Source organism: Peromyscus leucopus, unplaced genomic scaffold (assembly GCF_004664715.2).
Source record: "Peromyscus leucopus breed LL Stock unplaced genomic scaffold, UCI_PerLeu_2.1 scaffold_816, whole genome shotgun sequence".
Lineage (NCBI taxonomy): Eukaryota > Metazoa > Chordata > Mammalia > Rodentia > Cricetidae > Peromyscus > Peromyscus leucopus.
In genome coordinates, this window is record NW_023505746.1 from 13,716 (window position 1) to 40,846 (window position 27,131).

Genomic DNA, 27,131 nt, shown 5'->3' on the forward strand with positions numbered 1-27,131 from the left:
AGCTTTATTAAAAATAAAGAATCGTTTATTTAATGTATGTCTTCAGAAATCAAAGGATTTTGCATAATGTTTGATCACAACAATAAAAATCTAAGTAAGACACTTTTCAAGGCCATAACTCAGTTGACCTAAGGACTATCATGAGGTACAAGTCGTCCCAATAGCACCACCATGGGGAAATAAGCCTTTACTGCACATATATTTAGGAGATCATAATCCAAAATTTATAGCAACAATATTGTCTGCTAGTCATTTAATCAAGATAATGATTGTATTAGAAGCTCATAATGTCAGGGATGACGTGGTATTGTATTTTTAAGTATATTTTCTTTATTCTTGAAAATTTTGTGTGTATATACAGTGAAATATGACTACATCTTTCTGTTATTTTAGTCTTCAATCAGCACCGATTTCCTCTCCAGTATTTCCCCTTCCCCATTGTATGTCTTTGTTATGTGGTAATTCACTAAGTCCAGTTAGTACTGTTCATATGAGCTTGGATGAGTGCTGTTCATATGAGCATGGATGTGAGGCTATCCACTACAGCCTTGAGAATCTTAACAGAACATCCTGCTCCAACAGTTACCAAGTGCCAATTGCTCCTCCTAAGAGGCAAAACAGGGAGAACACTCTCCCTTATCTATGCCAAAGTTCTGGATGGCTTGTTCTTATTTGGATATCTAGGCAATCACAGGTGCTGTGAATTCATGGGTGCAATACCCATATCCTGTCCAGAAGAGAGCACGTTAGAGCACTCCTCCACATTGTCTGTCTCTTTTATTCTTGTTGCTTCCACTTTCTGTGATGTTCCATGAGATTGGAAGGTGTGGGAAGTGACATTATTGTGCATTTGGGATTTTGCTTTTACTGACATTTATTCTCTGCTCATTGGCAAATTGTTGCTCTTTGTAGTGATTGTTGCCCACTTCAAAAAGGGTTTATGTGACCATGCTAGAGAGCAATCTATGGGTATAAACAGAAATATTTAGAAGGCAAATTTACAGCATCACTTTTGAGCAAAATTCCAATATCAGGTTCTATCCTATGACCTTGAACTCCCTAGCCATGAGCCTTTGACTACTGTTGCAGTACCAAGCAGGAAGTCCCCTTATGTTGGGCAGGTCTCAAATGCACCAAGAGAGCAGCTGGTTACCTCATAATAGTGCTGCAGCCGTAGCAACAGTGGGCAAATCTTGTCTGGCAAGTCAGTGTTAGAGCACACAGTTTCCAGCACTGGGTGAGTACATGGGTGCCTTTTATCCCCAATCCCATTCTGGCACTATGGAAGCTAGCCATCGGGAAGCGAATTTTCCAGTGGTTTTGAAATGGATTTCTCTGTGTGTGTGGCACCTTTATCATTAGGGTTTTATCATGAAGTTTTGGTGGGTAACCAAGGACAGTGCCAAAGGTATTTGTTATCTTGTTTTATTTTCCTTTTTTGGGGGAGGGGGCTGTTGTGGGGTGGAGTGAGGTTGAGACATGGTTTCTCTGTGTAGCTTTGGAGCCTATCCTGGAATTTGCTCTGTAGATTAGGCTGGCCACGAACTCACAGAGATCCACCTGACTCTGACTCCTGTGTGTAGGGATTAAAGGCCTGCTCTTGAGGCCTTCTTGGCCAGTACTTCAAGGTAAGTTATCTTATTTCTTCCACTTTAATGTTCATTTAATAACCCATGTTTTGCAGGAGTGAAATTGTCAATGTATGCTGGGTAATTCTATTTGATTTCTTTGTTTTAAGTTGTATTTGGAAACCACCTAAGATGTGAGTTCCCATAAAGTATTTTTAATATATCCATGGTTTTCAAACCATGAGCATTTGACTATGATTGCAGTACCAAGCATGAAATCCCCTTATGTTGGGCAGGTCTCAAATGCACCAAGAAAACAGCTGGTTACCTCATAATAGTGATGCAGCCGTAGCAACAGTGGGCAAATCTTGTCTGGCAAGTCAGTGTTAGAGCACACAATTTCCAGCACTGGGTGAGTACATGGGTGCCTTTTATCCCCAATCCCATTCTGGCACTATGGAAGTTAGCCATCAGGAAGATAGTTTTCCAGTGATTTTGAAATGGATTTCTCTGTGTCTTTAGCTAAAGTGTGTGGCACCTTTATCATTAGGGTTTTATTTTATTTTATTCACAATATTCCCTCTTCTCCCTCACTCCCTTGACACCCCATTAATCTTTTAACTCCCTTATACATCCTTTCAGTTTCTGATCCCATGAATTTTACTCTTCCTCCAACAATATTTTAATTGGTTTATGGGATCATAGGCTTGGATACAGGTTTCATCCACCCTTTCTTTGGGTTCTCTCCCTAACCCCCAATTTAGTTCACATTTCTGTGTTCCTACCTATCTAAGCCTTTTCAATCACCAAAGTCTGACACTCTAATGTTTCCTAGAATTTTCCATCCCCCCCCCCCGACTTAATGTTCCCTCCTAAATGCCCCCTTTTGGCTTTCACAGAGTGGAACCTTGACTAGGCATCATCAAAAAAATCATGAATAATTGAACAGGAAATGCAATAAAAATAAATATTTCAAAGTTATCAAAAAATTGACAAGTGTAAATGATACCAAAAAATGTAAAATTCCATAGTACTCATTAATAATCAAAGAAGTTGGAATTAATGCTATGAAATACAATTTCCTATAAGCTACTTTGACAAATTTGTCATATAGAAGTAATTCTAACACTAAGTACTGCCAATTATGTGGAAAATATTATTTGATGTTTTTTATGAGTTTAGTTATTCTAATTAATTTTGAATAATTTGGAATTACATAATGAAACTAAAATGTTTACTTTCCTATGATGACATGATCCAGGTGCTTTCACTAGAGGAAAATTTCTTATTTGTATACTGAGATGAATGTATGAATACCCATCCCACTGTAATAGAAAAATGGATGTAATCAATGCTTCTCCAACAAAATTTTGTTTTCCAGCAAATGAATAATGCATTTTAATGTATTTATGGAAAACATTACATTGTGAAAGCAAACAAAACTATATAGTTCGTTTGATTATGTCTGTAACATAAAATCTTGAGCAGGAATATCTACCCACTGAGGATATTAATACATTACTTCCATTTATATACATTTTAAAGCAGATAAATTTCTTTATTAGAGTGTTGTTTAGTGTCATATGCATGGATGAAATTGGAAAAATCAGGGAAAATTGGCACTTTTTTTCTAGAGAATGATTATAATAGGTGGATGGAGTCTGGTAGATTTTACTCGTAGTATATCAAAGGTTCTTTGAGTGGAGTTTCTGAAAAGCAGAGCCCTGAATATGTCGGTTTTCTGTACTGGAAATTTGTCTTAGGAGAAGGGTTATCAGGGGAACAGGAGAGCCAAGAGATAAAAGGTGCATTCAGTTTTCAAGTAAACAGCAAATTCAGCATGATTGCACAAGGAAGCTGTAAAGCAAGTATTGAACCAAATATTTGATTTCACCTTAGAGTAAGTGTTCCGACATTTGGTTTCCACATCTTTTTGTCATTGAGAAAAGCCAGCCGCTTATGTGTATGTAATACAGTCTCAACAGGAGAAGAAGCTTTCCCTTGGATCAGCAAGAAAACAGGGGGAGGGGGCGGCATGACAATTTATTATTAACCAGTAGATGAAGGAGGAGTGCACCACAGGATAAAGGGTACCTTGCTGGAATACTCATTTCCCAAAATAGTTTCATTCCATTTAGGTACATCTTTAGGATGTTAATTTGTCATAGCAAATGAGATTTTTTTTTTCAAAATGAGGCTACAGAGGCAAACTATAGCATTCAGTGCTTCAAGTCATTTGTCCAAGAGTTATAATGTCTTATCTTTCCTTCACCCCACTGGACATTTCCTTCCCCTATTGTTAGCGATTTTACTATTCTCAGTTTCTTTCTTGATGGTTTGATACTTATTAGTTTATGGTTGAACATAAAATGTAGATCAAAGGTCCTGGATGACAACCCACTAATATTATTCAACTAAGAGGATCTAGTATTAAGATAACCCCTAAAGATTGATCATTATATTATGTATGAAAGCATCTGTCAAGTTTCATCACCAGATTACTTTGGCAAAAGATCACATTGTAATCCTCTTATTTGAAGCATAATAGATATAATTGTTACATAAGGTAAAATAAAAAGACATAATTTTACATATTGGCTTTAATATGTAAATATATTGGAGGTATTTATGTAGCCACTTATAGTGTGACTTCTTACGACTTTTTCAGACATCTTTACTGTTACTTTACCCTCCTTTTGTATTTATGTCCCTCCCTGCCTCCATCTATTTCGTGTCCTCCTTCCCATCATAGGTAACTTGATATTGACCTCTCTATTGCTCTCTCACCACTACCCTGCAATGGTCCTTTTATCTCACTGGTTTTTTCTTTTCAAAAAAATTAAGTTGGCTTGTCCTGTTTCAAGTAACATAATCAAGTTATTCCTTCAAAGACAGGCTCAGATTAATCTTGATTTTGACAATATCTCATAGGTGTGCCGAGTGCTTTGCCTCCTAAGTGTTGATTAATTAATACTGTCCATCATTCCAGGTATTATAAATTATGCCTTATGTGTACATTTTAGTTAATTTTCAGAACAATTCTATGTAGTATGGACAGTATTTCTATTGTATAAAAAATATATGGATATCCAGTCTCTGTGATTGCCCAAAGACACAGAAATAGTCATGTAAATGAATCTTATCACAATAAACATTTGAGAATATTTCCCTAACTTTGAATAACTGAAGATTCTCATCTTTCCAATAATTACCTTGTTCAAGTTAGTTATTTGAGAATTAAAATTTTATGTCATTAAGTATTTATCACACTACCCAAAATGTAATAACAATGTTAAAACGTGTGAACTATAATGAATGTACTTTCATACTGGAAATTTCTTGCACATCTTGATAAGGCAAGAAAACAAGGTTATTTTGCTTCTGATATATTTTAGTATTAAACATAAACCCTTTATTTATTTCTTTCATTGCATTATAATTTTTGAATGAGACATGAAGTTTGAAAACATTTCATAAGACTCTTGTTGTGCTTGCCAGAGTTACATGAATATTCTTCGTATTTGTTCTGAAATTTATCCATAAAGATAAATATCTTGTCATTCTCAGGGGGATACATTATAATTTAGAGAAATTATTCCGGATTTAATTGAATCCTGCGGCCTCTGTTAACCATATGGATGTCCATGATTGGCAGTACAATGCTATTCCTATTCCTTCTGGAAGCAATGTTGATGCTCATGATCTTCTTACAACTGGACACCATGTTGACTTCCATGATCTCTCCTGAAAGTAGTGACCATGGTAAGGTAAGTGTTCCTTGTTTGCTAATGTGTAGAATGTTATTTTACAAGATGTAACCAACCATTGGTAACTTAAGTTGATATGCATAACTCATGCTGCCAATGGTCCCCATGCTGATGTCATTGATCCCTGTTGCCTCTGTTAACCCTGCTGATGTCTATGAAAGCAACTCCTATGCATTTCTGTTGGTTCTGTAAGCCATGTTGGTACATGTGGTACTTGTTACCAATGGATAACATTTTGATTGCCATGATTTCTCTGGCCCCTTATGACCATATTAATGAAAGTGCTCTGTGCTGCCAACATAAAGAATGTAAAAAGAATGTAAATTTCTAAGAACTGAAATACCACCTGAAACTAAGTTGATATCCGGAATACTTGCAGTCACCTCCAAACAAATTGTATTCATCTATCCCTGCTGCATCTTTTAAACATGTGGATGTCCATGAGCAGACATACCATGCTATTCCTACTATTTTGGAAGTCATGTTGAGTAGCATTCTGTCTTGCCCATGGATCTGATGTTGATGTATATCACTGCCCTATCACCTGAGACCATGTAGCTGCTACAAGAGTTCTGTGTTGCCAACACGAAGGATGTTAATTTTTTGATAACAACTACCAGCAAAACCATGTTGCTATCAATTATACATGATGGTGCCTGAAACCATGTGGATTTAATTGATCTCTGCTAACTGTTAACCATATGGATGTTCATGATTGGTACTATAATACTATTCATACTACTTTTGGAAGCAATGTTTATGCTCATGATCTTTTAAACCACCGGATAACATGTTGATTGTCATGATCTCTCCTGCTACAAGTGATCATGTTAATGTAAGTGTTCCTTGTTGCCAATGAATAGAATGGCAATTTCCAAGATTTAACCAACTTTTGTAAACTAAATTGATATGCATAATTCATGCTGACATGTGCAGCCATGCTGATGTAATTGATCACTGCTGCCTCTCTTAATCCTATTGATGTCTGTGAATGGACACAAATGGAACACTTTTGATTCTGTAAGCCATGACAATGCATGTGGTTTTGGTTCCATGGGATAGTATCTTGATGGCCATGACCTCTCCATGCCCTGAGGACCATGTGAAGGTAAGCATTGTATGTTTCCAGCATGAAGAATATAAATTTTCAAGAACTGAAATACTAACTAAACTAGGTTGAAATCCAGAATGCATGCTGCCAACAACAGAATTGATGCCACTACCCTGCTGTGTCTGTGAAACATGTGGATATCCATGAGCAGACATACAATGCAATTCCTACTATTTCTGAAAGCCAGGTTGATACCAGGGTTCTTCCTTGCCCATGGATCTGATGTGGAGTTCTATCCGTCATGCTACCTGAGACCATGTTGATACAAGATTTCTGTCTTTCCAACTTGAAGAATGTTATTTGCCCTGATCACAATACCAAAGTAAACTATGTGGCTATCCTTTCTACATGCTGCCACCTGAATCCTTGAGGATTTAATTGATCTCTACTGCTTCAATTACCCATATGGATGGCCATATTGGAACTACAATGCTATTCATAACACTTTTCTTAGCAGTGTTGATGCTCATGATTTTTTAAACCACAAGACATCATGTAGATTTCTGTGACATCTCCTGTTACAAGTGATGATGTTAATGTAAGTGTTCCTTTTGGCAGTGTGTAGAATGTTAATTTCGAATATTTAACAAGCATTGGTAACTACACAGATATCTGTAATTCATACTGCCATCTCCAACCATGCTGATGTCATTGATCCCTGTTGCCACTCTTAACCCTGTTGATGTCTATGAATTCACAAGCAATGAATTCCTGTTGTTTCTGTAAGCCATTTTAATACATGTGGTCCTTGTTACCATGGGATAACATCTTGATTGCCATGACCTCTCTGGGCCCTTGTGACCATATTGATGGAAGTGTGCTGTGTTGCCAACATAAAGAATGTAAATTTCCAAGAAATGAAACTAAGTTGATATCTGGAATATTTGCAGTCACCTCCAAATAAATTGAATTCATTCATCCCTGCTGCATCTTTTAAACATGGATGTCTATGAGCAGACATACCATGCTATTCCTACTACTTCTGGAAGCATGTTGATGCCGGGGTTCTTTCTTGCCCATGGATCTGATGGTGATATCTATCTGTCCTGCTACCTGAGACTATGTTCTTTCTTTCCAACATGAAGAATGTTAATTTCCCTGATCTGAAATACCATAGTAAACTATGTGGCTATCCATTTGACATGCTGCCAACTAAAAACCTGTGGATGTAATACATCCCTGCTTATGTTACCCATATGAATGTCCATGATTGGGAGCATAATGATAATAGTACTATTTCTGGAAGCAGTGTTGATGCTACTTATCTTCTTACCACTGGGCAACATGTCGAATTCAATGATCAGTCACTACTTTAAGGTAAGTGTTTGTTGTTGCCAATGTATAGAATGGTAATTTCCAAGATTTAATTAACTTTTGGTAACTAAGTTGATACACAGAATTCATGCTGCAACCTGCAGCCATGCTGATGTCATTGATCACTACTGCCTTTGCAAACCCTATTGATACTAATGAATGAAGCTCCCATGCATTCCTATTGGTTCTGTAAGCCATGTTGATGCATGTAGTCCTTGTTACCATGGTATAACACCTTGATGGCTCTGAGTTCTTCATCCCATTATCACCTTAATTATATAAGTGTTCTGTGTTGCCAATTTAAAGAATGTAATTTCCAAGAATTGAAATACTATCAGAAATTGGGTTAATACCCTGAATACATTCTGCTACCTCCAAACAAGTTGAGGTCTTTAATCTCAGCTGAGTCTCATAAACATGTGCATATCCATGGCTGGAAGGGCAATGCTATTCCTACTCCTTCTGGAAGCAAGGTTCATGCTCATGATCTTCTTACCACTGGACACCATGGTGACTTACATGATCTCTCCTGCTACAAGTGACAATATTAAGGTAAGTGTTCCTTTTTTGGCATTATATATAGAAAAGTAATTTCCAAGATTTAATGAACCTTTGGTAACGTGGCTGATATCTGTCATTCATGCTGCCACCTGCACCCATGCTGATGTCATTGACCACTGCTGCCTCTGTTAAACTTGTTGATTTCTATGAAAGGGCCTGACAGGAATTCCTATTGTTTCTGTAAGCCATGTTGATTCATATGGTCCTTGTTACCATGGGATAACATCTTGATTGCCATGACCTCTATGGCCACGTATGACCATACTAATGTAAGTATTCTGTGTTGCCAACATAAAGAATGTAAATTTACAAGAACAATAATACAAACTGAAACTAAGTTCATATCTGGAATACTTGCTGTCACCTCCAAACAAATTGAATACATTCATCACTGCTGAATCTGTAAAACATGCAGATGTCCATGAACAGGCATACCATGTTATTCCTACTATTTCTGGAAGCCACATAATGCCAGGGTTCATTCTTGCTCATGGATCTAATGTTGATGTCTACCTGTCCAGCTACCTGAGTCCATGTTGATGCAAGAGTTCTATATTTCCATCATGAAGATTGTTAATTTCATGATGTCAACTACCATAGTATACTATGTTTCTATCCATTCTACGTTCTGCCAGCTGATAACTTGTGGATTTAATTGATCTCTGCTTGTTCTGTTACCCATATGGATATCCATGATTGAAACCATAATACTTTTCGTACTACTTCTGGTAGCAGTGTTGATGCTTATGGACTTGTAAACCACTGGACACCATGTTGATTTTCATGATATCTGTTGCTACAGGGGATGATGTTAATGTAAGTGATCCTTGTTGACCATGTATAGAATGGTAATTTCCAAGATTTAACCAACTTTTGGTAACTAAGTTGATATACATTATTCATGCTGCCACCTGCAGCCATACTGAGGTCATTGATCACTGATACCTATGCAAACCATTCTGATATTAATGAATGGAGCTCCCCTGCATTCCTATTGTTTCTGTAAGCCATGTTGATGCAGGTGGTCATTTATATCATGGGTTAACATCTTGTTTGCCATAAATTCTCCAGCCCCTTATGGCTATGTTAAGCCCCCTTTTGGCAATATGTAGAATGATAATTTCCAAGAATTAGCAAGCATGGGTCACTAAGCAGATATCCATAATTCATGCTGCAACCTCCAACCATGTCCTTGACAGCCATTGCCAAGGTTAAGCCTGTTGATGTCTATGAATGCCCCTCCAATGCATTCCTCTTGTTTCTGTAAGCCATGTTGATACATGAGGTCCTTGTTACCATGAGATAACATTTTGATTGCCATGTCCTCCTTGGCCTCTTATGACCATATTGATGGAAGTGTTCTGTGTTGCCAACATAAAGAATGTGAAATTTCAAGAATTGAAATACCAAACAAAACCAAGTTGATATCTGCAATATTTGCTGTCACCACCAAACAAATTGAATTAATTTATCCCTGCTGCATCTGTTATATATGTGGATGTCCATGAGCGGACATACAATGCAATTCCTACTGTTTCTGGAAACAAGGTTGATGACAGCGTTCTTTCTTACACATGGAACTTATTTTGATGTCTATCTGTCCTCCTACCTGACACCATGTTGGTACAAGAGTTCTGTCTTTCCATCATGAAGAAAATTAATTTCTCTGATCTCAAATACCAAAGTAAACTGTGTGGCTATTCATTCTACATTCTGCCACCTGAAATCCTGTAGGTATAATACATCCCTACTGCTTCTGTGAACCATGTGGATGTCCATGATTGGTGGCACAATGCCATTCTTATTACTTCTGGAAGCAATGTTGATGCTAATTATCTTCTACTACTTGGCACCATGTTTTTTTTCTATGATTTCTCCTGCTACAAGTCACCACCTTAAGATAAGTGTTTGTTGTTGCCAGTGTATAGAATGGTAATTTCCAAGATTTAATTAACTTTTGGTAGCTAAGTTGATACACATAATTCATACTGCCACCTGCAGCCAACCTGATGTCATTGGTCACTGCTACCTTTGCAAACCATGTTGATATTAGTGAATAGAGCTCCCATGCATTCCTATTCGTTCTGGAAGCCATGTTGATGACATGTGGTCCTTGTTACCATGGATAACACCTTGATGACTTTGATATTCTCCATCCCCTTATGACCTTATTAATGTAAGTATTCTGTATTGCCAATATGAAGAATGTAATTTTCAAGAATTGAAATACCAATAGAAACTAAGATAATAACCGAAAGACATGCTGCTACCTCCAAACAAGTTGAGGTCTTTAAATCCAGCTGAGTCTTTTAAACATATGCATGTCCATGATTGGAACTACAATGCTATTCCTACTCCTTCTGGAAGCAATGTTGATGCTCATGATCTTCTTACCACTGGACACCATGGTGACTTACATGATCTTTCCTGCAACAAGTGACAATATTAAGGTAAGTGTTCCTTTTTGGCAATATATAGAATGGTAATTCCCAAGATTTAATGAACCTTGTTAACTTAGCTAATATCTCTAAGTCATGCTGCCACCTGCACCCATGCTGATGTCATTGACTGCTGCTGCCTCTGTTAACCCTGTTGATGTCTATGAAAGGAAGCTGCCATGCATTCCTATTGGTTCTGTAAGCCATGATGATTCATGTGGTCCTTGTTACCATGAGATGACATCTTTATTGCCATGACCTCTCTGGCCCTTATGACCATATTAATGTAAATGTTCTGTGTTGGCAACAAAAGAATGTAAATTTTCAAGAACAAAAATACCAACTGAAACTAGTTGATATCCAGAATACTTGCTGTCACCTCCAAACAAATTGAATTCATTCATCCTGCTGCATCTGTTGAACATGCAGATGTCCATGAGCAGATATATCATGCTATTTCTACTATTTCTGGGAGTCACATTGATGCCAGGGTTCTTCTTGCCCATGGATCTGATGTTGATGTCTATCTGTCCTGCTTCTGAGACCATGTTGATGCAAGAGATCTGTCTTTTCAACAAGAAGAATGTTAATTTCCCTGATCTCTACTACCATAGTAAACTATGTGGCTATCCATTCAACATTCTACCACCTGAAAACTTGTGGATTTAATGGATTCCTGCTGCTTTTGTTACCATATGGATGTCCATGATTGGAACTATAATTCTTTTCTTACTACTTCTGGTAGCAGTGTTGATGCTCATGGTCTTCTAAACCACTGGACATCATGTTGATATCCATGATCTCTGTTTCTACAGGTGATTATGTTAATGTAGACTTTACTTGTTGCAAATGTATAGAATGGTAATTTCCATAATTTAACCAACTTTTGATAACTGAGTTGGTACACATAATTCATACTAGTACCTGCAGCCATGCTGATGTCATTGATCACTGATGCCTTTGCAAACCCTGCTGATATTAATGAATGGAGCTCCCCTGCATTTCTATTGTTTCTGTAAGCCATGTTGATGCAGGTGTTCCTTTATATCATGGGTTAACATCATGATTGCCATAAATTCTCCAGCCCCTTATGGCCATATTCAGGCAAGTGTTTCTTTTTGGCAATGCGTAGAATGGTAATTTCCAAGATTTAACAAGCATTTGTAACTAAGCAGATATCCATAATTCATCATGACATTACAAACATGCTGATGTCATTGACAGCTGTTGCCACTGTTAACCCTGTTGATGTCTATGAATGCACCTCCAATGCATTCCTGTTGTTTCTGTGAGCCATGTTGATGAATGTGGTCCTTGTTACCATGAGATAACATTTTGATTGCCATGACCTCTCTGGCCCTTTATGTTCATATGGATGGAAGTGTTCTGTGTTGCCAACACAGAGAATGTAAATTTCCAAAATTCAAATACCAACTGAACCTAAGTTGGTATCCAGAATATTTGCTGTCACCTCCAAACAATTTGAATTCATTTCATCCCTGCTCCATCTCTTAAACATGTGGATGTCCATGAGCAGACATACAATGCTATTTCTACTATTTCTGGAAGCCACAATGATGCAAGGATTCTTTCTTGCCCATGTATCTGATGTTGATGTCTATCTGTCCTCCTACTGGAAATCATGTTGGTGGTATATCCATCATGAAGAAAGTTAATTTCTCTCATCTCAACTACAACAGTAAACTGTGTGGCTATTCATTCTATATTTTACCACCTGAAACACTGTGGATATAATACATCCCTATTGCTTCTGTTAACTATGTGGATGTCCATGATTGGAGGCACAATACCATTCCTACTACTCCAGAAGCAATATTGATGCTCATTATCTTCTTTCCACTGGGTACCATATTCATTTCTATGATCTCTCCTGCTACAAGTCACCACCTTAAGGTAAGTGTTTGTTGTTGCCAATGTATAGGATGATATTTTCCAAGATTTAACCAGCTTTTGATTCACATTATTCATGCTGCCACCTGCCACCATGCTGATGTCATTGATCACTGCTGCAATTGCAAACCCTGTTGATATTAATGAATGGAGCTCCCATGCATTCCTATTAGTTCTGTAAGCCATGTCGATGCATGTGGTCATTTTTACCATGGATAACAGCTTGATTGCTATGAATTCTCCATCCCCTTAACACCTTATTTATGTAAGAGTTCTGTGTTGCCAATATGAATAATGTAATTTTCAAGATTCGAAATACTAACAGAAACTGGGTTAATATCTTGAATACATGCTGCTACCTCCAAACAATTTGAGTTCATTAATTCTAGCTGAGTCTATTATAAATGTGCATGTCCATGATTGGAACTACAATGCTATCTATTCCTATGCTTCTTGGAAGCAATGTTGATGCTCATGATCTTCTTACCACTGGACACCATGGTGACTTCCCTGATTTCTCCTGCTTCAAGTGACCATGTTAAGGTAAGTGTACCTTTTTGGCAATATATAGAATGGTAATTACTGAGATTTAATGAACCTTTGGTGACGTAGCTGATACCTGTAATTCATGCTGCCACCTGCACCCATGATGATGTCATTGACTCTTGCTGCCTCTGTTAACCTTGTTGATGTCTATGAAAGGACCTGATAGGAATTCCTAATGTTTCACTAAGCCATGTTGATGCATTTGTTCCTTGTTACCATGTCATAATATCTTGATTGCCATGACTTCTCTGGACCCTTATGACCATATTGATGTATATGTTCTGTGTTGCCAACATAAAGAATGTAAATTTCCAAGAACAAAAATACCAACAGAAACTAAGTTGACATCTGGAATAATTGTTGTCACCTCCAATGAAATTGAATTCATTCATCCCTTTTGCATCTGTTAAACATGCGGATGTCCATGAGAAGACATACCATGCTATTCCTACTATTTCTGGAAGCTATGTTGATGCCAGGATTCTTTCTTGCCCATGGATCTGATGTTGATGTCCATCTGTCCTCCTACCTGAGACCATGTTGATGCAAGTGTTCTGTCTTTTCAACAAAAAGAATGTTAATTTCCCTGAGTTTCAACTCCCATAGTATACTATGTGGCTATCCATTCCACATTCTACCACCTGAAACCTTGTGGATTTTATTGTTCCGTGCTGCTTCCATTGCCCATATGGATGTCCATGATTGGAACTATAATGCTTTTCCTACTACATCTGGTAGCAGATGTTGATGCTCATGGTCTTGTAAACCACTGGACACCATGTTGATTTTCATGATATCTGTTGCTACAGGTGATGATGTTAATGTAAGTGCTATTTGTTGCCAATGTATAGAATGAAAATTTCCAAGATTTAACCAAATTTTGTTAACTAGTTGATACACATAATTCATGCTGCCACCTGCAGTCATGCTGATGTCATTGATCACTGCTGCCTTTGCAAACCCTGCTGATATTAATGAATGGAGCTCCCCTGCATTCCTATTGGTTCTGTAAGCCATGTTGATGCAGGTGGTCCTTTATACCATGAGTTAATATCTTGATTGCCATAAATTCTCAAGCCCCTTATGGCCATATTAAGGCAAGGGTTTCTGTTTGGCAATGTTAGAATGGTAATCTTCAAGATTTAACAAGAATTGGCAACTAAGCAGATATCCCTAATTCATGCTACCATCTCATACCATGCTGATATCATTGACACCTGTTGCCACTGTTAACAATGTTGCTGTCTATGAATGCACCTCCAATGCTTTCCTATTGGTTCTGTAAGCCATGTTGATTCATGTGGTCATTATTACTGTGGGATAACACCTTGATTGCTTGAATTCTCCATCCCCTTATCACCATATTGATGGAAGTGTTCTGTGTTGCCCATATGAAGAATGTAATATCCAAGAATTGAAATACTAACAGAAACTAAGTTAATATCCTGAATACATGCTGCTAACTCCAAACAAGTTGAGGTCTTTAAATCCAGCTTTGTAGCCGGAGTCTTTCTGCCTTGCCACAGTCAGGACAAATCCTTGTACCGCCAGTCCACAGCCGCTCAGACCCAACCAAGTAAACACAGAGACTTATATTGCTTTCAAACTGTATGGCCATGGCAGCTTCTTATTAACTTTTCTTATATCTTTAAGTAACCCATTCTACTTCTTATACACAACTAGTATCTTTACTTCTTATGAGCTTATTACTACTCTATACCTCGCCCGTGGCTGGTGCTTATCGGCGTCTTCACATGCTGCTGGTCATGGCAGCGGCTGCAGTGTCTCTGGTCATGGCGGCGGCTGCAGCGTCTCTGGTCATTGCGGCGGCTGCAGCAACTCTGGTCATTGCGGTGGCTGCAGCATCTCCTTCTGCCTTTCTGTCCTTTTATTTCTCCTCTCTGCTAGTCCCGCTATCTTTCCTGCCTAGCCACGGCCGATCAGGTTTTATTTATTAACCAATTAGAACAACTTGACATACAGACCATCCCCCAGCACAGCCAAGTGCAGACCATCTCAAACACCTGCACTCAGGCCCATGGTCCTAATCATCCTCTATACGGACCTGCTGGGTAACGCCAGAAAGAACCCAAGAAGGGCTCCCACAGGACATACAAATCATCCACAGCACTTCCCCTTTTCTTTTTTTAAAAAGGAAGGTTTTAACTTTTATACATCTCCAAAGCCAGCTTGGTATATTTGGGAATTTTGGCGTATTAATATATATATATTAACTTTGTTAAGATATGAATGGTCATATAGAGTACTAACTAATTCTAGAAAAAAGGCTAGCTGCATATATATATTTTTGTGTTCGAGTCTCTTATCAGTTTTCTGCAGGAAATCATGGCCAGGCCTAACATCAACTGAAGTCTCCAGAAAGAAGATGGGGCCCCACAACAACAACAATTCCACGTGGACAATAATAATATCATTAAGCTGACAAACATCATCCACAGATCAGCTTTGAACTACAAGGTGCTCAGAGCAATTTTGAGATGACTAGCTGAGATGATCCAGTCTCAAAGACTACTTGAATAAGGACTTGAGATAAACCTGAACTTTGGCATTATACACGACTGAATAATGAAGGATATAGTTACCTCTCCTAGAATTTGACAATTAACCTAAAATTTTTTCTTTCAGGATAAAGAAAACTTCGCCCGAACCAGCAGGAAGCAATTTTAAGACTACGTCGCCCACATTCCCAAAGAGTGGTGTGGGCAGGTGGTTTTTTGGTCCTTTTAATGGTTTTGGTCTGGGATAATTTTCAGTATTTAGGGGTTGGTTACAAGTTATTGTTAAGGTTAAGAAAAGGCTAAGCAAAGGAGATTAGATTTAAGGTTTTTGTTTAAAAAAAAGAAAGAAAGAAAGAAAGAAAAGAAAAAGACAATTACTAATACTTTACATTGGATTGAATTGTTTTATATTGTATACAAATTTGAAATTGATATTGTTAGAAAATGCTATATGTATATTTCTAATTGTATTTATACCATTCATTTAACAATGTAATACAAATTTCTGATCCTTGAATGTTATTATTACCAACTACTAGGATATAAAGAAATGAAAGTTAGTAGTTAGACATTACAATAGAACTTGTAGTCATATTAGATATGTTTTAAAAATTGAGCAGAGATGTTTTAGACAGGTCATCTTCAAACCCTTCAGAGATCTACAGAATATGCATTTAAAATGTTTTAATAACTTAAAAAATTTTCTTTTTTGAGACATGTCACCTCCTGGCAGTACCAATCTACTTCAGAGAAAATATGGGCATTGAAGAAACTGCATATGGAGTCAACTTTCCTTGTGGCAAAAGTTAGCCACTGGACAACAAAGTATCTTCGAATCAACAGGACAAAATGGACAGACAAAACACGAAACAATGGACTACTGATTCTTGTCAAAACAAGTGTGGTTATGGCTTTATCAAAAGCATCTTCTGAGGCCAGGACAATATGGCCCCATCCCTGAAGTGGCCTTCGCATCCGGAAAAGGTACGGTGCCCTTTTCTTCGAAGGCAGCTTAACAGGCAGAGGCCGATGGATTCTGTTGTACAATGGAACAGCAGCTGAAAGCTCATGCCTCTCAAAAGTAGACTGGCATTTAATAAAGGGATGTGGAGAAGAAGGGGATGCTGAGATGAAGCCATATATACACAGCCAAGAAGAATGGACAGCTGAATTTAAAAACTGTCAACAATTTCCAGAATTTAAAATCCTGAATCATGACAGGACACTAGTGGAATTCAGGTGTTTCTGGTACATGGACTGCTCTCACCCAATGTGAGATTGAACTGTTGACCTTGTGTACATCCTACTTCACAAATGAGTCTGTCAGATACACTAAGCCTTCAGGTGACTGCCCAGGCAGCTGGCTGTTTCTGTCAACTCACAAATTTTTTGGAAAATGCTTGCATGCACTTCCTGTTTTTTATTTTTGTTAGCTAATATTTCCTTCTTGGGTCTCTGAGGGAGTTGAAGATTAGTTAGTTATGGTTGAGGATTCGTTACTTATAGTCGAAAATTAATTAGGATAGAAAGTGCATTAGATACATCTTGGATTTACCAAAATAGGATAGATAATGGAATTATTTTCTCTAATTTGTCCAATACCTGTTTAGGTATTTATTATTTGTATATATTGTATATAGTTATTGTAATTTTGTATATAGTTTTTCTTTTGTTAGTCATAACCTTTTGCTTTTTTTTCTTTTTATTAAAATAGAAAAGGGGAAATGTGGTGGTAATCTAATTACACTGAAATGTGATTTTGATTGTATGTTAATAAATAAAGTTGCCCGGGGTCAGAGCTATTAGAGCCATAGCAAGAGTGTGTCGGTGGTGGCACACGCCTTTAATCCCAGAAAGCCAGCCTTTAATCCCAGGGAGTGGTGATTTAAAGCAAAAGATATATAGGCGTGAGACCCAGAAACTAGAAGCATTTGGCTGTTAAGCTTTCAGCTTTGAGCAACACAGTTCAGCTGAGAGCTATTGGGATGAGGACACAGAAGCTTCCAGTCTGAGGAAACAGACCAGCTGAGAACTGGTGAGTGAGATAGTGTGGCTTGTTCTGTCTCTTTAAAATGTAACATTCAGAAATTGATTATACTGAACAGCAGCTGAAGGTGAGATTTTGCTCTGAATCTGACTCTCGCTTCTCTTCGCAATTGTTTCTTAGTTGAGGTCTTTAATCTATACAGCTGAGTCTCTTAAACATGTGCATATCCATGGTTGGAAGGGCAATGCTATTCCTACTCCTTCCGGAAGCAATGTTGATGCTCATGATCTTACCACTGGACACCAGGTTGATTTCCATGATCTCTCCTGCTACAAGTTATCATGTAAGGTAAGTGTTCCTTTTTGGCAATATATAGAATAGTAATTCCCCAGATTTAATGAACCTTTGTTAACTTAGCTGATATCTGTAATTCATGCTGCCACCTGCACCCATGCTGATGTCATTGACCTCTTATTCCTCTTTTAACCTTGATAATGTTTTTGAAACTACCTGTCTTACATTGCTATTGTTTTGTAAGCCATGTTGATGCATGTGGTCCCTGTTACCATGGGATAACATCTTGATTGCCATTACCTCTCTGGCTCGTTATGACCATATTAATGTAAATGTTCTGTGTTGCCATCATAAAGAATGTAAATTTCTAAGATCAAAAATACCAACTGAAACTAAGTTGATATCTGGAATACTTGCTGTCACTTCCAAACAATTTGAATTCATTCATCCCTACTGCATCCTTTAGACATTAATGTCTGTGACCAGACATATCATGCTTTTCCTACTATTTCTAGAAGCATGTTGATGCCAGGGTTCTTTTCTTGCCCATGGATCTGATGTTGATGTCCATCAGTCCGGCTACTTGAGACTATGTTCTGTCTTTCCATGATGAAGAAAGTTAATTTCCCTGCTTCCATCTACCAAAGTAAACTATGTGGCTATCCTTTCAACATGCTGCCACCTGAAACCTTGTGGATTTTATTGATCCCTGCTACTTCTTTACCCATATGGAGTCATTTGCTTAATGCTTAATGTATTCTTGCTCTGCAGTGTTGACGCTCATGCTTTAATTTCCAAGAATTTAACCACCAACTGAAACTATGTTGATATACAGAATACATGGTGCCACCTCCAAACATGTTGAAGTCATTGATCCCTTCTGCCTCTGTTGGACATATTGGTGTTTATGATTCTAATTATGATATTCCTAGTACATTTGAAATCCATGATGATGCCCATCATATTTGTACCAGTGGATACCATATTGTGTTTTGTGATCTCTCCTGCTGTCTTTACCTTGTTAAATTAAATGTTCTCTCACCAACATGAAGAATATTAAGTTCCAAGATTTAACCATTGAAATGTTAAGTTCCAAGATTTCACTAATCTTGGAAACTAATTTTATATCCATAATTCTTGGTGTCATCTGAATCTATGATCATTTTATTGATCCCTCTTGTCTCTGTTAACCATGTTGATGCCTATGATCAGAACTTCCATGCTATTCTTATTCCTTCTGGAAGCCATGTTGATTTCCCTGCTCCTTGTTACCTCTGGATAACGTCTTGATATTGGTGACCTGTGTGGTCAATTATGACCATATTAAGATAAATTTTCTGTTATTCCAACATGAACAAAGTAAATTTCCAAGAATTCAACTATCATCTGAAACTAAGTTAATATCCATGATTCATGCTGCTGTCTATAAACATGTTGATGCCATTGTTTCCTGCTCCCTCTTAACGGTTTTGATGTCCATGATCAGACATTCCATGGTATTCCTACTATTTCTGGGAGGCATGTTAATGCCTGTAGTTCTTCTTGCTGCTCAATATGAAGTTTATATCTATCTTTCCTGCCATTGTTTTGTGAATGAGAAAAATGTTAATTTTCAAGATTTAATGTGCAGTCTGAAAATAAGTTGATATCTATGATTCATGCTGCCACCTGCAACCATGTTGATGTCATTGATCCAACTCTGTTAATCAAATTGATGTCTAACATAGGCCATCATGCTATTCCTGCTTCTTCTGGAAGCCATGTAGATGCCTGTGGTCCTTCTTAACCACTACATACATTGTTGATGTCCAATAACTCTCCTGCCCCTTGTGACTGCAATAAATTATTGTTCTGTGTTACCAACATGCAGAATGTTAATTTGCAAGATTTAACCCACCATCCAAATGTAAGATGAAATCCATAATTCATGATGCCACCTGAAACCATGTTGATGCCATTGATCCCATGTGCCTCTGTTAACCAAATTGATGTCCATTATTGAATGACCTACCATGCTCTTACTACTATTTCTGGAAGCCTTGTTGATGCTTGTGGTCTTTCTTACTGTAGATATGACATTGATGTCCATATCCATGGAGATATTCTGCTACCTGAGACCCTATTGATGCAAGAGTTCTGTGCTGCCAACGTGATGAATGTTAATTGCCATGATCTCAGCTACCATCTGAAACTGGTGATATTTACATGCTACCACCTGCAACCTTGTTGATGACATTGATACCTGCTGTTCTCTTTATCATGTTCATGAGCTTTCCTATGCTATTCCTATTGGTTTGAAGTCCATGTTGATGCCTTATGTTACGTTTTGCTCCTGGATAAGGTGTTGATGTTGATGTCCATGTTCTGTCCTGCCACCTGAGACCAAACTGAGGTAAGTATTCTGTGCTGCCCACATGAATAATGTTGATTTTCTTGATCCCACATGCCATCCAGAACTAATTTAATACTCCTGATGCATGCCACTGCAGGAAATCATGTTGATGTCACTGTTCTTTGCTGCATCTTCTAAACATTGTTGATGTTCATCATCCAACCTACTGTCCAAACTTTGTTGATGTTACTGATCTATGTTGTAGCTGTCAACCATGTTGAGGTTACTGAACTTTGCTACCACCTGTAACCATATTGATGTCTGCAGTGTACAGTGTCATCAGAAACAGTGTTGAAGTCATTTGTCCATACTGCTACCTTAGACCCAGTTCAAGTAAGTTTCCTGTGTCCCTCATGTGTACAATATTGATTTCTATGATCTGTCTGCCACCTGAAACTAAGTTGATATCCATGATCTATACTGACACAGGCAACCATGTTGATGTGAGTGATTCTCGCTGCCTCTCTTAACCTTGCTGATGTCCATGATTCGACCTGTCATCTGAAACTTTGTTGATGTCACTGATCTTTGCTGTTGCTGTCAATCATGTTGATGCTACTGAAACTTGCTTCCACTTGTAACCATACTGCTGTCTCTAGTCTGTTATCATCTGTGACAATTCTGAAATCAATGGTATATACTACCACCTGAGACCCACTTCAGGTAAGTGTCCTGTGTTGGCACTGTATACAATGTTGATTTCTGTGATTTGTCTGCCACCTGAAACTAAGTTGATGTTTATGATCTGCCACAGGAAACCAACCATGTTGATGTCACTGATCTTTGTTCCCTGTTTTGACCATGTGGATGTCCATTATCTGACTTAACATCTGAAATTATGTTGATGTCACTCATTCATGCTGCTGCTGATAACCATGTTTATGGCCATAGTCTTTGTTGGAATCTTAGACCTTGTGAATGTCCATTGTCCATGTTGCCACCTGAGTCCATGATGATGACCATGATGACTTTAGTCTGTGCTGCTGTCAGCCATAATGTCGATGTCTCTGATTGGTGCTGCTACTGGGGACTAGGTCAATATGAATGATCTGAGCTGCCAACAGAAACTATTTTGATATCATTAAGCCATCCTTGTGCTGGAGACCATGTTGAAATCTTTGTCCTTGATGCCCTCAAATACTATGTTTATGTTCATGCTCTGGGTTGCATGCTGAAGACCAGTTGGATATCCATGACCCAGCTGCTGATGGAGACTGTGTCGATGTCTGTGGTCAGTACTGCCACAAGAAGACATCCTGATAGTGATCTGTGATGCCTCCCTCAAACATGTTATGTTGGTGATCTGTGTTGATGTCCTGGACCAGATGGATGGCAGTTATCCAAGCTGTCACCAGAAATCTTGTGGACCATGATCTGTGCTGCTCCTGGAAACCCTGTAGAAGTCTATGATTCATTCTGCTGCTGGAAACCATGTGGAAGGCCTTGATCTGTACTTCCACTGACTTTTATGGGCAAGGAACTTCTTTTGCAGTAGTATCAATGACTGTAGAATCATAACTGAAATTCAGACAGACATTGAAGTCTTCTGTGCCACCATCCCACCTAAAAAGAAAATCTAGACAGGATCTTATTGGAGAGTTTTTGAAAGTTGTAATAAAAATACTTAACTGTAGCTCTTCACAGTTGATGGCTTCAGGCAGGGGTTGGGAAAGAACTCCTTTTTAAAGGGCTGGCTACTGCAAGTTTGCCCATGCTCCAATGAGTATAAGGAGAACACCAATTGGACTTGTTATATTGTATTTTTTCTATTCTGGGGGAGGATGCCACAAGGGTGAGAGGTGGACCTGGGAGGAACGGCAATCAAGTGTGATTGAGGTATGTTGTATGACATTCTCAAATGATTAATAAAATATTAGGTTGGGAAAATAAAAAAAGTGTGAAATAGTATGTATTTTAAATTTGGCCTACAACTGATTGCTTATTTTAACTATATGACTTGAACCACAGTCTAACTATCTTAGCCATTGTTCTCGTGATGTAAAGAGACACCATGATCAAAGCGATTATTACAAGAGAAAGCATTTAATCTGGGGCTTGTTTTCAGTGTCAGAGGTTTAGGCCATTATCATCATGGCGGGAAACACAGTGGCATGCCGCAGACTCTGGAGCAGTAGTTGAAAACTACATCCTGATCCATAGGCAGAGAGAGAAAAGACTTTGGACTTGGCATGGGCTTTTGAAACCTCACTGCCCACTCCCAGTGACACATTTCCTCCTACAAGGCCCCACTTCCTAATTCAAGCATTCAAGTATATGAGCCTATGGAGGCCATTCTTATTCAAAGCACCACATTATCTTAGAGTACTTTTTAAAATTTGTTTTATTCTTTCAAGAGCTTATACATTTAGACAATATATTTTTATTTTATCCATTGACCATTTCTTCCCTTCAACTCCCTGTAGAGGTCCAGTCTGTCATCTTCTCAACTTCATGCATTCTCTTTTTTTTATTAATAACCCTCTGAGTCCACTTAGTGTTGCCCATGTGCCCATGTGTCTGAGTCCACCTACTGGAGCATGGACAACCTAACAGAGGCCATTTCTCCAAAAGGAGTGACTTTCCTTTCTCAGAAGCCATCAGTTGCTCATAGCCCCTCCAATGGTGTGCCATTAGACACATCCTTCACAATTCATGTTAGAACTTTGAAGAGTTTGATCTTGAGTAGGTAGACAAAGGTACTGTTAATTGGACTATGCAGCAGTTATGTTATTTACAGAAATCTGCATTTCAAATCTCTGACTCAGTTGTCTATTCAATTCTTTTTGCATGCTTTTCTGTGATATCCTCATGACTTTTGTTGAGTGAAGGGTAATATAGCAGATTCTTCCATGGTTGAGCTCTCAGTTTCTTTTACTCTGTATTTTGACCAGCTAATAGTCTTTACCTTAACAGCAATACTGTGAAAAAGAAGTGTCTCAAGAGATATTGAGACCATTATTAGAAAAAGTACAGAGACAACTAGTCAAACTAGTGGAAACACATGAACTGTGAACCAATAGCTGAAGAGCCCCGTGGTACTGGACTAGGCCCTCTGGATAAGTGAGACAGTTTTAGCTTGAACTGATTGGGGCCCACATGCACTGGGACCAGGACCTGTCCTTAGTGCATGAGCCTGCTTTTTGGATCCTAGGGCCTATGCTGAGACACTTTGCTCAGCCTTGGTGCAGGTAGGAGGGGCTTGGACCTGCTTCAACTGAATCTACCAGGCTGGGCTAACACCCCAGGGGAGACCTTGCCTTGGAGGAAGTGGGAATGGGGGGTTGTTTGGGTGGGAAACTGGGAGGTGGGAGGAGGGAGGACAGGGCAATCTGTGGTTGATATGTAAGATGAATAGAAAAATCTCTTAACAATTAAAAAAAGAAAAGAAAAAGAAGCGTCTCTGACCAAAGTTGAGAGTGACCCAAATCTAAGGGTATAAACACAAATATTCAGAAGACAGATTGTAGCATGGCCATTAAATATAACACTAGCAGTGTGTTCACACCTAGGGGCTGTGATTTCCCTAGTTATAGGCTTTGGCCTTGTAAGTATGAAAGACCTCCTGTACAGTAGGCCTCATACTCAAGTAGAAGGTTCTTGGTTACCCTGTAACTGTCATGTCACTGTTAATACCAGTGGGCAAATTTCCCAAGCAGGCCAATATTGTAGCATGCAGGACCTAGCAGTGAGGGAGACAATTTGTCTCTTGCTCTTTGCTGCTTCCATTGCACCTTCTGGAACTGTGTAAGCTAGCTAGAAAAACGTTGAGTGATGTGTAGCTAGAGTTTTCCTGCCTTGCCACAGTCAGGACAAATCTTTGCCACCCGCCAGTGCCACAGCCGCTCAGACCCAACCAAGTAAACACAGAGACTTATATTCTTACAAACTGTATGGCCATGGCAGGCTTCTTGCTAACTGTTCTTATATCTTAAATTAATCCATTTCCACAAATCTATACCTTGCCACGTGGCTCATGGCTTACTGGTACTTTACATCTTCCTTGTCCTGGCGGTGGCTCCAGGCAGTCTCCTTCTGCCTTCATGTTCTTTTATTTTTCCTCTCTGTTAGTCTCGCCTATACTTCCTGCCTAGCCACGGGCCAATCAGTATTTTATTTATTGACCAATCAGAGCAACTTGACATACAGACCATTCCCCAGCACAGCCAAGTGCAGACCATCTCAGACACCTGCACTCAGGCCCCTGGTCCTAATCATCCTCTATGCGAACCTGCTGGGTAAAGCCATGAGAAACCCAAGAACGGCTCCCACAGGACATACAGAACATCCTACAGCAGTGATGTCTTCAAAAAAGTTTTACCATCTAGTTATATTTCAAAAATAAGAGCAGTGGCAGTTGCCTGCATTGTTTCAGGTGATTCTCTGACCAAAACTTGTAGGGAGGTAACTATGCTGGGCACACATTTTCATTTACTGACTAATACCTTTTGAAAACATCATTGTTCACATGTGGAGAAACCTCCTCTCCAAACTCTTTTCAATATACATTATATTTCTAATTAGCTTACAAACTAGTGTATTTCCACAAGGCTTCTGCAAATATCCATACATATATTTCAACATCCCATCCCCATCCTCACTTAAACTTTTAACCAGGATTATCCCAACCACCTATTTCTCATTACCTGTGTTCTACAATCCACTCTAATTATACAGTATATTACACAGGTGGCTATTTCATAGGTTTCTGTATAGTATTAGATACACCCTTCATTTTGATTAGGCATTCCACCATTCCTTCATTTTCACACCCCACTCCTTTCAATGTTTTATTTATTTCCTCCTCCAGTATTTCCCATTTTCCTTATGTTTTAATATCTCCCCTCCATTTATGTGTATCTCCCCAAAGGGCTTCTTTCTTAAGTACCTGTGTTCCATGTAAAGTCCAGGTTAATCATACACACAAAGGATTCAAAGATAACATCCACATCTAAGAGAGAACATGACATTTGTCTTCCTGATCTGCTTGTATTACTCAGGATAAGTTTTATCAGTTCCATACATTTAACAGTAAATCTCATGATTATAATTTCTTTTAGGTTAGTAATATTTCTTTTTTTTAATCCTGTTTATTTTTTTCTTTTATTTTACAATACTATTCAGTTCTACATAACAGCCACAGATTCCCTTGTTCTCCCCCTTCCTGCCCCCTCCCTTCACCCCAGCCCACCCCCCATTCCCACCACCTCCAGATCAAGGCCACCCCCGAGGACTGAGATCGACCTGATAGGCTCAGTCCATGTGGGTCCAGTCCCCTCCTCCCAGATTGAGCCAAGCGTCCCTGTATAAGTCCCAGGTTTCAAACAGCTATCTCACAGCAGTGAGCTCAGGACCTGGTACCACTGCCTAGATGCCTCCCAAACAGATCAAGCTAGTCAACTGTCTCACCTATTCAGAGGACCTGATCCAGTTTGGGGCCTCTCAGCCTTTGGTTCATAGTTCATGTGTTTCCATTCGTTTGGCTATTTGTCCCTGTGCTTTATCCAACCTTGGTTTCAACAATTCTCGCTCATATAAACCCTCCTCTTTCTCGCTAATTAGACTCCCAGCTCTCCACAACGGGCCTAGCCGTAGATGTCTGCATCCAGATTTCTCCTTCCTTGGATGGGGATTCTGGCAAAACTATTATGGTGTTTGGCCATCCCATCACCAGAGTAGGTCAGTCCCGGCTGTCTCTCGGCCATTGCCAGCAGTCTTTTGTGGGGTATCTTTGTGGATTTCTGTGGGCCTCTTTAGCACTTTGTTTCCTCCTTTTCTCATGTGGTCTTCATTTACCATGGTTTCCTATTCCTTGTTCTCCCTCTCCGTTCTTAATCCAGGTGGGATCTCCCGCTCTCTTTCCCTCAACCCTCGCAGTTCATTGCTCCCACTCATGTCCAGGCTGTTCATGTAGATCTCAGCCATTTCTCCGTCATTGGGTAACCCCTGTGTCTTTTTTGGGGTCCTGTTTTACAGGTAGCCTCACTGGTGATGTGAGTAGCAGTCCAGTCATCCTTGTTCCACATCTAGTATCCTCCTATGAGTTAAAGGTCTACTTACTTACCCTTTTGCATTCTGAAATACCATTTTGAAAATCCAGAGATTCAATTTATATTTGTCTGACTTCTGTATCTAATAACATTCTATTTAAGCTGAAGTCAATCTTTGTAAAGAATCAGTAAAATCTTCTTTTGGACCTTGTATAATTTTAGTAAATGACTCAGTCATTTCCTGATTCTTCAACACTGTCCTATGCATTCAAAGATGCTATAGGGCATAGAACCAAGGTGTGCTCATCAAATGTAGACTGCCTTTGCAAATCAGCATACTAGCCCTCAAAGAGAAGATGGTCTTGGGAAATTTCAATACCTTTAGACCTATTTCCTTGTCCTATGTTCCTAGCTTCCTTGTAGCTAGAGTTTTCCTGTCTTGCCCACAGTCAGGACAAATCTTTGTCACCCGCCAGTCCCACAGCTGCTCAGACCCAACCAAGTAAACACAGAGACTTATATTGTTTACAAACTGTATGGCCATGGCAGACTTCTTGATAACTGTTCTTATATCTTAAATTAATCCATTTCCATAAATCTATACCTTGCCATGTGGCTGGTGGCTTACCAGAGTCTTCACATGCTGCTTCTCCTGGCGGTGGCTGCAGTGTCTCCTCCTCAGCCTTCCGCTTCCCAGAATTCTCCTCTCTCCTTGTCCCACCTACTTCCTGCCTGG

The 27,131-nt window shown here is 38.9% G+C and overlaps 2 long non-coding RNA genes across 3 annotated transcripts; both read left to right on the forward strand.

Annotated features, from left to right (window-relative positions):
- The first annotated feature begins 765 nt into the window (after positions 1-765).
- LOC119087274 lies at positions 766-13,788 on the forward strand. The gene is made up of 3 exons (XR_005090698.1): positions 766-1,237; positions 1,865-1,980; positions 5,136-13,788. It is a non-coding gene; the product is annotated as an uncharacterized LOC119087274 (long non-coding RNA).
- Positions 13,789-17,912: 4,124 nt separating this feature from the next.
- On the forward strand, positions 17,913-22,316 carry LOC119087275. Of its 2 annotated transcripts, XR_005090700.1 has the most exons (5): positions 17,913-18,070; positions 20,087-20,408; positions 20,506-20,741; positions 20,838-21,071; positions 21,163-22,316. It is a non-coding gene; the product is annotated as an uncharacterized LOC119087275 (long non-coding RNA). The 2 variants fall into 2 exon arrangements; XR_005090699.1 differs by lacking the exon at positions 17,913-18,070 and having other exon boundaries at positions 18,795-20,408.
- The last annotated feature ends 4,815 nt before the right edge of the window (positions 22,317-27,131 follow it).